This window comes from Enhydra lutris, unplaced genomic scaffold, assembly GCF_002288905.1.
Source record: "Enhydra lutris kenyoni isolate GAN:26980312 unplaced genomic scaffold, ASM228890v2 scaffoldscaffold9, whole genome shotgun sequence".
Taxonomy (NCBI): Eukaryota; Metazoa; Chordata; class Mammalia; order Carnivora; family Mustelidae; genus Enhydra; species Enhydra lutris.
In genome coordinates this window covers 61,749,434-61,762,076 of record NW_019154093.1, presented here as the reverse complement: position 1 = coordinate 61,762,076, position 12,643 = coordinate 61,749,434, and positions in this window count along the sequence as shown.

Below are 12,643 nucleotides of genomic sequence, written 5' to 3'. Positions count from 1 at the left end.
CTTTTTTTTTTTAAAGAAATTTGTTTGTTTGTTTGTTTGTTTGTTTATAAGTAATCTCTACACCAAACATGGGGCTTGAAATCACAACCCCAAGACCAAGAGTCACAAGCTCTTCCAACTGAGCCAGCCAGGCACCCCTGAAATTTTTATTCTTATGAGAATATTTTGTTGTTACTATGCTAGCAAAATTTCTGCCACCTTCAGTCTTTTTTCCTCCCCTTTATCCCTTTCTTCCTTGCTGTTTAGGATATGGAAAAAATTGTAGACTGGAAGTCAGTAGATTTTTTGTTATAAATTTGCTTTTTAGTCTCAAACAACTTATTTCTGAAGGGCATCAGGATATGCCACCCCCAAATATACCACTTTGTCACACAGATTATTTTAAGCTGAAAATATTTGAGATTCAACAACTGCAAGCAAGGAAGCAAAAAAGAAAAAGAAGGATGGAAGGAAGGGAGGGGAGGGAAAGAAGAGGAAGGGAAAGGGGAAAGGAAGGGAAGGGAGAAAAAAGAGGGAATGGGAGAAAGAAAGAAAGAAAGAAAGAAAGAAAGAAAGAAAGAAAGAAAGAGAAACCTTATAGTTTTCCTCACCTTGAAAAAAGCAGCAATCTCTAGGAAGTAATGCCGCCATAAATTCCTCTTCAGGGCAGATGATCTCTCAGAAGGGAGAATGTGTAAAGCACCCACCACCAATCTTTTCTTCAGAGGGATTTCATGGCCCTGAAGGAGATAGAAAGACTGCTCATACCTGTATACATAAGCATTATCACAAACGTTCTTATCTCCTGTCTGTTGTCCTGAAAATCCATGTATCCTGCCAAAAACATCTTCTGGCTTACCGTATGTGCCTTTCTTCTTCCTCCTCTTCACCTTTTAAGATGGTATAGAAGCCTCAAATTCTAACCATTCCTGAGTTACTCATCACTGCATTGTCCTACATGTGAATAAATGTCCTACATGTATAAGTAAAGTCCTTTTTCTTTTTGTTACTCTGCATTTTGTCATTTTATTTTGCAGCACTCTATAACTGAACCTAGGAAAGTAGAGGAAGAGTTTATCCTCCCCTGCAGTTCTTTGAACCTTAGTTTCCTCATACCTATAATGAGGTAGTTTAGAACTACTGCACAAAATTATTTTGAATACTACATGAGAATTATAGGAAAGTGGGCTGAGAATGATTAATTCCACATAGAAGGGTAGCAACACATGAGTTTTAGTAAAATGAAATGTGATGCTGGACTTTTTAAGTTCCCTGGAAAACAATTTAATTTAATCATAAAACAGTATTATTAATTGCCATTAGATCTTATTCCTGGGAAATGCTTGCTTTCAGGCATTTTTTTAAGAGACTAAAGGTGTAATAATAATAATAATAATATGTAGCCCCAAGCTGGGCATTCATGACCAAGAATCATTAATAAAATGAAATACAGGAGAAATTTAATGACTTCAAGTTTGTTTTCATTGTCGCATGGCTACTTGGGAAATACTGCAGCCTCTCTTTAGGATGCAAAATCTTTGTGATTACAAAGAGAACAGCTGAATTTAAAGAAAAAATGTTGTATGTTCACCTGGTGATAAAAAATTCTATTGTTTAGAAATTGTCTCTCTTCCATCCTTTCTCAGCTTTATATTTCTCTGGAAATATAAATCATAGTAATACAATCTCTTGTGGAGAATCTTTGAATTTTAACATCAGTGCTGAAAATTAGAAAAAATAGTCATTAATTAATAGGCTCACTTTCCCTCCCACTTTGAATTCTCCTTTGATTTATTTTAAAATAATTCTCCTTTGGTTTACACTGTGAAGAAGGCTTTTGTTATTTTGTTGTTGTTGTTGTTGTTGGGGTTTTTTTGGGGGGGGTAGTTTGCTTTATTTGTCTAGGAAAGCCTGCAAAAGCTCACTGGTATTTCACATCTCAAAGGTAGGCATGTGCAAATCTCTACTCATGATAAAAAGAGGAAATATCCACAAAGGTACTGGGCTCCATCTGGTGTAAACTACTGACACGTGAGAAAGTGAATAATCTATTGTTGAATTTACAGGACATTTTGTTTTGATCTTTCTTTCTGTATTTCTTTCAAATACAGCTTCTATAGTGAGGATGGTGGAAGAAAGGAAGGGGGTAGTTAGAGAAAGGCATAGCGAAGGGGAGTAAGGGTTAAGGAACATATCAAAGCTAGAAAGATACTCTTGCAGTACACCTTACAGGAAATCTTCCTTTTGAGTCACACCGAACTGATAAAACTCCAAGTTGTCTGGGCTGAGGGAGGGCAGAAGAGGCAGAAACAAACATGGCTCTTTCACCTTGGGAATGACAGAACCTGAGGCTCCCAGGCGAAAAACTAATGAGTGAATCAAACAAGATGCATGATTACATCTTCTAATGCTTTGATTTGAGGGCAGTTTTTATTAAATCACAGATGAAATTATTGCCCATCCCCAAGCAAGGAGTAGGAAAGAGGAGTGCTTGTCCCCCAAGTAATGCAAAACCAATGCAGTATCTCTTTTTAGTGGGCACTGACTCCTGCTGTAAAGGGTAACTTTAGTTAAAAGTCCCTAGGGTAGGGTGAATAGTCATTCATTTAAAAAGCAAAAATTAAAAAAAGCAACCCACATAAAACACGTTAGGCTTGGATGTAGCCACATGCTCATTTGGGTCACAGTGGTTTATTTCTTTCAGTTCCAGAGCCCTCTCATACCTCCATTGTATGGGGATGTGTTTATAATTGTTATATACACATATGTGCATAGACATTCAAATACAAATATGAAAAACTCTTTTGAAAGGATAAAGAAACAAATGATTATTTGTAGCCTGTGAGCTCTAAAGCGGTGTTTCACAGAATATTATCCAGGGACAAGCTACATGAGAATTACCTGGAGATGTCTATTAAAATGCAAATTTTTAAGTGGCAGCAGACCCAGTGAATCAAAATTTCTGCCAGGGGTCCTAGTTTGTGCCTAGGTGGGGCCTGAAGAGCATTTTTAGCAAGCAAACCAGCTTATTCTTATGTACATTAAAGTTTGTGAATCACTGTTTTAAATGTGTCTTGGGATCTAACTGTAGCTCTGGCTGATGTGTGCAAATCAGTACACATTTTTTGAGCACTGTATTAACCCTTACAGGTGAAAAAAATTAGGTATTCTGACACAGAATTCAGGCAGCTACAAATGTATACCTTTCAGAAAAGAATTCCTATACCTCAGTGTGGACATTGTTGCTATTGAGTCTGTATATAATCCAGCCATTCCACTTTCAGCTATCACTGCGCAGAGGAAAGGAAGCCACGTGGTATGGATTCCTTATAATGTACTGGCCTGAAAATACCTGGGCAAAGAAATCACATAAAATAATTTCCCAGAGTCAAAATACTGATCTCTACTGCTAAATGCATTGCTATCTCCTTATTTGTTAAGTATCTCCTGCACGCAAAGCCTGTTTAGGAAGATTTTGTGATTTTTATCTTCCAAGGCACAAATTAATAGTACTTTCTTTTAGTAAATTCATACCCAATCTTATTCTGGCACTGGGAACGTGGAAGGGGTAAAATAAAAACTCTGACCTCAGCTTGCCTTGGCGGAAGAGAAACCTGAAATTGCATGAACTATTACTAGGGATTATCTGCAGGTTTTCTAAATGTTCCATTTATGGGTGATAATAAGACATACAGTTATTAATTCATGTTTATATGAATGACTTTCCAATATTTTAAACAGAATTTAGACACTAAAGTAGGCATATCTGAAAAACACTCTTCTAGCAGAAAAGAAACTGTGTGGTTATTTGGTTATATGTTACATATATGTGTAATCAAAATACATGTGCAATCTCACTGAAAGTCTAGGGCAAAAGGTCTAATTATATGCCATTATTAGTCTCGGTAACTTTACTCAATTTTGTTGAAGCAAAAAACAGAATAGACAAGCACCTAAAACTTCTGTAAATTATAATGGTGAAAACTGATAATTCTGGAGGCCCAACCATAGTAAATGATGGGAGTGAATAATATTGGGAAATAGGAGAGGCAACAAGGGAAGGAGCCATCGCTAGCTGAACAATGTTGAGTGATTGCATTATGCAGTATTTGAATTTATGCTCTATCTCTTAATTATTCCTGTCATTCCATCCATTGTTCTCCTACCTTGCAGGAGAACAGAAATTAATAGCCAGCCTCCTTAAAGAAGGAGATCCTGTCCCTGTGTTCTTCAGTGCCATCTGCATCATCAGTAAAGCAGATGTCTGATAAGGCAGCTATTCTGAGCACAGGGAACAAGAAGGAAGAGCCCCCTCCTCAGCAAAGGCTTTCTCCTGAACGTTCTTGAAACAACTTGCTTTTGCCCTTTCAACTGCCACAATTCCATGAGTTCTGGTTTCCACGCTAAAGCTGACTTAGAGAATCAGATGAATAAGTAGAATCCCTGGTTTAAATTCATTGCGGGGACTGAACCAAAAACGAAGAGGAAATTTCCATTTTGCTTGCCATCCATTCAATACTGCAGAGAAAGAAGAATGTGAAAGCTTTTCTGCAGTTCAACCTATCTCCAGGAATATCTAGAGATAAGAATATTTTAAAATTACACAGAACTCAGTTTTCTTTTAACCAATGCCTGCTGAACATAGACACCAGCCTGTGAGAGGGGAGTGATAGGATCACATGAGTATTCTGAAGGGAAATGCCATATTTCAACCTTCTCTGTATTACTTTCAAATGCATCATAGTGGTGGGGAGAACCCTAAGTCTTAGAGATTTATGTTAAAGTACATTCCACTGGTATCAGATCTGAAGAGAATCCTCTGTAGAAATGGTTTTCTGTAAGGCTAGACTAATAAAAAATGAGACAATTGGATGCCATCTTATGGAATAATCTAGTAAGTGCCTGTCTTGTTCCCAGTACACCCATTCATTTCAAAGGAAACCTGAGAGGAGTAGACTCAAAGTCTACATATACATGAAAAGAGAGAGTGTAACCAGCCAGAGTACATTGTATTTCAAGGAAGCTTGAGTTCATCTTGAATATCATTCATTATTCCCTTTGGAATCTGGAGTGCAAGAGCACTAAGTTAATTTAAGAACCAGCAACTCTGATATGTAGCAATTGGGAAAATTGTGTGAGTGTGCACGCGCACACACACACACACACACACACATACATGCACACTTGCACACATAACATATACACTCAAATGTGTCAAATGCCAAATTAAATTAGATATGGTTAATGTGATCCTTGATTTATTCTTATTTGAGTCATCAATTTATTTCACACCAATATTTCTATCCTTAGTTATTTATTGCTATTATTTGCATCTCTTCAATACTCATTGCTCTTTTCTTTCCATTGAATTGTTTCCTGCATAAACATTGACCTTGCTTTAGCTTTCATGACAGTTTTACCCAGAGGCTTGGATGACTTCACCATAATTTTCCCTCTGATCTGGAATGTTTCAGAAAATATGAGTACAGAGCAAAATGTCCATATATGCAGTTGGTTATAACTCCTTAGGTAAGATTACAGACATAGAATTCACACCCAGGTTTCTGTATATGTACCTCTAAACTTTTGGCATTGGTAGTGAGATCTTTTGCACAGATTATTTAGTTCTAATACCTCCATCAACATTTCCAACTCAGAGGAGTTTCCAGAAATTAGGCTGATTTTGACATCTTTCTGTTCCACCAGTCGAAAATTGTCAGGCTAGGGGCGTCTGGGTGGCTCAGTTTTTAAGCCTCTGCCTTCAGCTCAGGTTATGATCCCAGAGTCCTGGAATCGAGCCCTGCATCGGGCTTCATGCTTGGCGTGAAACCTGCTTCTCCCTCTCCCACTCCCCCTACTTGTGTTCCCTCTCTCACTATCTCTCTGTCAAATAAATAAAATCTTAAAAAAAAAAAAAAAGAAAATTGTCGGGCTAACCAGATAGGAGAGTGAAATAGAGTCCACAATTCTTCTGTAATTCCTGAATCTTGCAAAATTCTTAAAAACTAAGATCTTAAATAAGTTTGATTCACATCTTATCACTGAAGCCTGATCTTAATTGAGAAGAGGATTTTCCTAGTTTTTGTCTATACCACTTAGCATAAATATTCATATGCTTCTCCCCAGAGAATTTGGTAATGCATTTGGTAAAAGATGCTATCTCAGAATCTGCTGGGTTATTACATAACATAGTGCACGGTATGATGTAATATAACATAACATGAAAAAAAAAACCATTAAATCCTAGACTCATCTGGTCCCACACATTTCAAAGAAGGGGCTGTGAATTTGTACCTACTTTAAATAGAAATTCCACATAAAGAAATTAGACAACTTCCTCTAAACTGCAATACTTCCCCCCAGTGAGTCTGTTATAAAAATAACACACAAAGACAAAGCAATCATGAAAGAGCCACTGATTCATCCACTCCTCAGAACTCATCTCTCTCATGTAGTGTATGTCAGATTTTTCCTCATTTAAGCTGAGAGTTGGTTGGCCGTGATGTGCTGTGGGGTTGGAGAGTTCTGTCTTTGAGCTGTGGAGACTACTTGATCATCACACTTAACAGAGGTGCTACAGATGTTTCGGCAAGAGGGATGGTGAGGCTGCCCCTAAGAAGACAAAACTGTAAATATACACCCCCATCAGAAGGGAGGGCTCAGAAGCAAGTCCTGGGGGAGGGGTGTTGACAGGATTCTTTCCCAGAGCTGTTGCATTTCTATACACTATTATCATGCTAAGAATTACCAGTTGGAGCTGACCCACCCTTTACAAACAGACCTTCACAGGAAAATCTGCAAAACAAAAACTAAAAACCTGTGAATCATCTGATATTCCTTTCTCCCCCTTCAGTACTCAGCTAATCTTTTTCAATACATTCCCTCTTCCTGCTCTATTCCTTGCCGTTTTCTTCTTCAGCATTCCTCTGATAGCAAACCTCTATATAAAAGGTTGCTTCTGTAAAACAAAATGGAATCATTTTCCTAGACCCCCTCACCAGCCTCTGTACATTGCCAACAGATGTTTCAGCAAGTCACGTAGCTCCTTAGCACTCAAGCTCCCCGTCCTTCTCAAGCCCCTTGCTTTGCTGTCACTCCTGAAAGCAGTCTGCAGGCCCCCCACTCTAAATGGCTTGCCTTTCCATGTGTACCGCATGCTCTCTCACACTGGGCATGTTTGAGTGTCCCAGGCTTTCTCCATCCTGAGAAAGATGACTTCACTTGGTGACTTCACTACTCATCCTTGAGATGACTTCACTTGGTGACTCCCTACTCATCCTTCGAGACTCAGCTCCCAGAACTCCCCATCCTTTGTAGAAGATACCAGCACAGTGACTGAGCCACTCTTTTCTGCCCTACAACATCCTAGACATAAGATCATTTATCCCAGACTATTGTACTTAGCATGTCCATCTTCCATTAGCTCTGAACAACTTGAGGATAAGACAGGAATCTTATTTCAGTGACCTTTGTATTCTCAGTGTCAGGTACAGAGCTTGGTTCAGAATGCCAGATCTTTAAGTACTTTTCGAAAAAAATATCATTCATGAATATCACGCTCAAGGAAAAAACTAATAAGCTTTTCTACCAAAAATCATCTAAGAACTACTAACTGTACCTATGAAAGGCACGAACTTACCTAAAAGACAGAATCAGGCCTTCGTGTTTGGGTGTTAAGCCTGAGTTACCAGTCTGTCTGTAATTGCTAGATGCAGCATGTGCCAACACCACAGTTTAACAGAAGGTCTTTCGCAGGAAGCCTGCTTGATACGTGAACTAAGGAAATAGCTAATTACACTACACTCTCCTTCCTGCAACCCAGCATCCACTTCCAAATCACAGAGAGGTGAGTTTGTTCTTGGAAATGCCAGTCCCTCTGGACTCTCGTGAAGAGAGCCTCATTTCAGAACATAAATCATCGTAAGCTGAAAGTACCTTCATAAGACTTTATCATTCCTGACCCGCCTTCTATGCTTTCATTGCTTTGGAGTATTCAGATTCCATTCCATTTGATTTTAACGGGAAATACTCCTTTCTATGCGTGTATATCGTGTGCATTACACTAGCATGGCTAGGACTGCCTATATAATTGGGCGAAGGCTTTTCCTCGGGGAAATCCAGTAAAATTATCTTCCATTACATTTCTAAAATACTACTCATTAAAAGCAGAAATAAACTTTTATACTCATGGCTAACAATGCAGAAAAGACTCTCCACCCTGCAGCTTATCTCAATTTCAGAAAGGAGGAGGTATTTTCCAGATGAGCTGCTGTTTGATTTGATTTTCACCCGCAATTACTATCAAGATCTTTTCCCCCAGCCTGTTTTGTGCTGGTTTTAAGCTTTGTCCTTATCCCCCATTTTCTGAATCAATGTGTTTTCTAAAAACACTGCCCAATTACTGCTCATTTGAAGTTCAGAAATCTCTGCAATTTCCTTTTCCGATGAACTTTTACTATTTATAGTCATGGATGCCAAAAGAGAGAAAGACAGGAAGAAAGAAACCCCACTTCTCCCCAGACTTCTATGTCCTTCTTTCCTGCTGCTGAATTCATTGTTTTGATTCCTTCATGCACTGGCAAACTTTCAAGCATGCCATATGAGAATTTTAAAAATGAAGCTCTCATTTAGGAGTCACACAGTGGTGATATACACACAGAGCTTCAATTTAAACCATTATTGCATACCATCTTTTTCTTTTTATAATAATCCATTAAATGCTTTCAAGTATGGAGAAGGAATAGCAACCTGTAGATCCAAATGGAACCCAGATGACCTATAAAATACATACTGCCTCCCTGCCTGAGTTGTTAGAGCTCTCATCTCTAATGGATGGCATTGTTATTTCACCATCCAGACAACCACACACATCAATTATACATTCTCCAATGTCATGAATCACTTTTTGAAGGCAACCTGTCTTTTGGTTGTTACATATGTCATTTTTTTTAACCTCTGAGCAGAACTTGTGTGTGTGTGTGTCTGGGTGTGTGTGCATAAAAGATGATGTCCTTGTTTTAAATATACTGATTGATAATTGGGAAATACTTTGGAGGAACATTTAATGTTTATTCTCCCAAGCATAGACTGCACTAATATTTGTTCAGTAATTTTCTATGACAACAATAGCAGCACTCAAGAGTATAATGTATGATAAGATATTTTCTCCCAGAAAAATGCCATTTGCATTGCTTTGTGTATGGGAGTTAAGGCTTGGTTTCCCATTTATACACGTATACACATTCATACTCTCTCTCACACACACACATGTACTTCCCTATCTACCTTCTTAAATACATTTACACTTGCTTTATTACTCAAGATATGCAGTGTCTTATAAGTAGCACACAATTAAAGACATAACAGTTGTGAACAAGTCACTCCTTCATTTTAAAATCATTTCTCCAAATGGTTTATATTCCAAATGGATGGAATATTGTAGCAAAACATTTAACCTTCATTTGTGGTATAATCACCTAAAGGTTCCAAATCATCTCATTATTCTAAGTCAGCAAGTCATTACAATACCCTTATAGAAATGAAACAAAATGAAAATGAATGAAACTTATAGAAAGCATGGGGTATCTGAAACCCCTGGGAAGTCTAACACATAGTATAAGCAGCTGCTTATCGATGCTATTCCTTAAAAAGATTTAGAAAGGAAATTGTGCAGTATTTTTTGTTAATAATTCACATTACTCTAAAAAAATAGAAAATTCATATTACTCTCAACTAAGATTTGTTGGGTTATTGTGAGTGTGTTGTTTTGTGGTGTTTAGATTGGTTTTTCATATTTGCTTTATCTAAGAGCAAGTGAATTTAAGACATTTTCTTATTTTTCTCAGTCTCAGGGAATCAAGGATATTTGTTTACCATCTTTCAACACATACTACTATACAACTGCCAGTAATACTATAATTATCTAACTCTTGCCATGCTACAGGCAATGTGCTAAGTCCTTTACAACCATTAGCTCATTCAGTCATCCCAAAAATCCTAGGCATAGCACTCCATTTGACAGATGAAAAGCCAGGCTTAGAAGGCTCAGAACCTTTACAACTTTATAAAAACTGAGTCAGAGCCTTTTTAACTTTTCCCAGTAGGCTATTTCAAATAATAGTTTTAATGTAGAATGTCTAACAATCAGTTAAAATAAATGACTGAGAGTTTACATATACATATATCTTTTTTCTTTTTTTTAAGAGAGGGAGAGAGAGTGTAAGAGGGAGGGTGGGGGAGGGGCAGAGGGAGGACAGAAAGAATCTTAAGCAGGCTCCACAACCACCATGGGGCTCCATGTCGTGACCCTAAGACCCTGACCTGAGCCAAAATCAAGTCAGACACTTACCCTAATGAGTCACCCATACATCCCTACGTTTGCATTTTTTGTCACGTAGAAAAAATGGTTGCTTTAGATTACAGAAAGCTGAGAAATTCTAGAACATTAGGCATTGTCAGTGAAACAGTCATAATGCTTTTTGGCCTTTTCATTTCTCTCAATCCTTGTATCTAAGAACTTTATATATATTATAAATATATATATATATAGCATATATATATATATATATATATATATATACACACTGTAAGGACCTATTTTATATTTTTATTTCAGCCAGAGGCTTCCATTGAGGTTAAACAATAACTTTGTTGTTTAACCCTTAAGCTGTCCCTGCTCCCCTTCCCCCAGGGGACTTAAAAACAAGTCCCAGAAACCAGCTCCAGGTGTGGAGGCCAAGAAAAACAAGGCTGTACCCACCTCGAGTCTAGCCCTGACATAAGTACAGCCATCTTGGCAAAGCAAAAGCTGGCACCTTGCACTCTAAGAGTGGGTTAGCATAAGAATGGCCATCCTGAAGGCAGGGAAGCCATTTTACTGAGCGTCCCTAACCAGCCCACAGGGCACACGTAACTTGAGATAAGAAAAAGTAGCTAAAACCTAAGAAACAACTTAATCATATACCACCAGGGCGGTTAAGTGATGGCGCTACAGGGACCAAATGTTGAAGAAAAACAAATAGTTAACTTGCTGAGATCACAATCCTGAAAGACAGGAGTCTCCCTTGGTTTGCAAATGTCCTGGTGATTTACAACAAAAAGGGCTATCTCTTCAATGGCCCAATTTCCAGAGACAAAGGGCTCAGTTCCTCAAGGCCTAAGGTCGCACCATAAAACTGAGGGAGGCTGAGGCAGAAGGAAATGTAAATAAAGTTAAATTTCTTCTAAACCTAAATCTCACTTAGCCGCCAGGATGGCGCCAGGGTGATGCCGGGGTGGCAAAAGGTTAAACGAAGTTAAACTGTCAAAGTGGGGCGCAAGCTATGTATGTAGCCATGAAGAAGTGCCTTAAAAATGCTGTATAAACCCTTGGCTTTGAGTGCTCGGGGTCCTTGTGCAAACCCGCTGCGCGGGGTGGATACTTGGACCCCAGCCAACTGGAAATAAACCTCGCTGTGTGACTTGCATTGTCGAGAGTGTTCTCTGTCTAATTGAGGGATGGTCGACTTCCTACCCTAACACTACAGTATATATATATAAAGGTGTCCATTACAGATATATATATATATATATATATATATATATATATGCATATAATATATATCTTATATTTTATATATTTTCTTCACAAAGCCCAGTGTTTCTCTGAGGTTCTGGTGCCACATGTCCAAGCACTTGTTATACCTCTCCACCTGGATGCCTTACCAACGCTTTATGCCCCTAAATGGCCAGTTTCTCTAGACTTTCTTGTTCCCATAAATGGAATAATCATTCATTCAATACACCTATCTCAGTTTTATTCTTTTCTTCCTTCTCCTTATGCATTACAATCTGTAGTTATCCACTTGGTTGTCAAACATCCCCTTGGTTGGAAACGCCTCATAGCTACCTGGCCCTCCTTCTCATCCCTACAACCACAATCCTTGTACACTAACTTTTCATTTAGGACTCTGTATTAACTCCCGTTTAGCCTTCCAGCTTTCTTCATATTCTAAATATCTCCCAATTCCAATAGATCATACATCCTGTAGCCAAAATGATCCTTCTGAGATCCACTCTCTTCACATCACTTCTGAGAAATCCTTTATGTTTTTCTACTGTCTACCAAAATACATACTAAGTTCTTCATCCAGGTTTCAGGGTCTTATGTCTACCACATTGCTCTTTTATTCTTCTTATAAGGACTCCAGGAGGGGAGCCTGACCCTTATGACCTCATCTAAACTAAATTATCTACCCAAAGCCCCACCTGTCAAGTATCATCACATTAGGGCTTAGGGCTTCAATATATGAATTTAAGGGGGACACATTCAGTTCATAATCTGTGCCCCATTTACATACTTTATCATGCTTAGAATATTCTTCCCCTCCTTCTCCCTATCAAGATTGCCCATTCTTCAAAGCTCAATGAAGCCTCTTCCTCTGTAAAGATTTTTCAGATCTTTCCTAAGCAGTTTTAATATCTTCTTCCTTTGAACTGCCTTTGAACACTGTGTTTTTCTTAACAGACTCGCCTGCACTTGTAGTATAGCCAGTCATGTACTTATTTAAGTCACCCTCTGGATTTTCAGTACTTTATGGAAAGGAAATGTATTTTAATCATGTTTGTATCCCCTGAAGCACTTAGCACAATGTCTGGTATCAAAAGAGAACTCAAGAATGTTTAT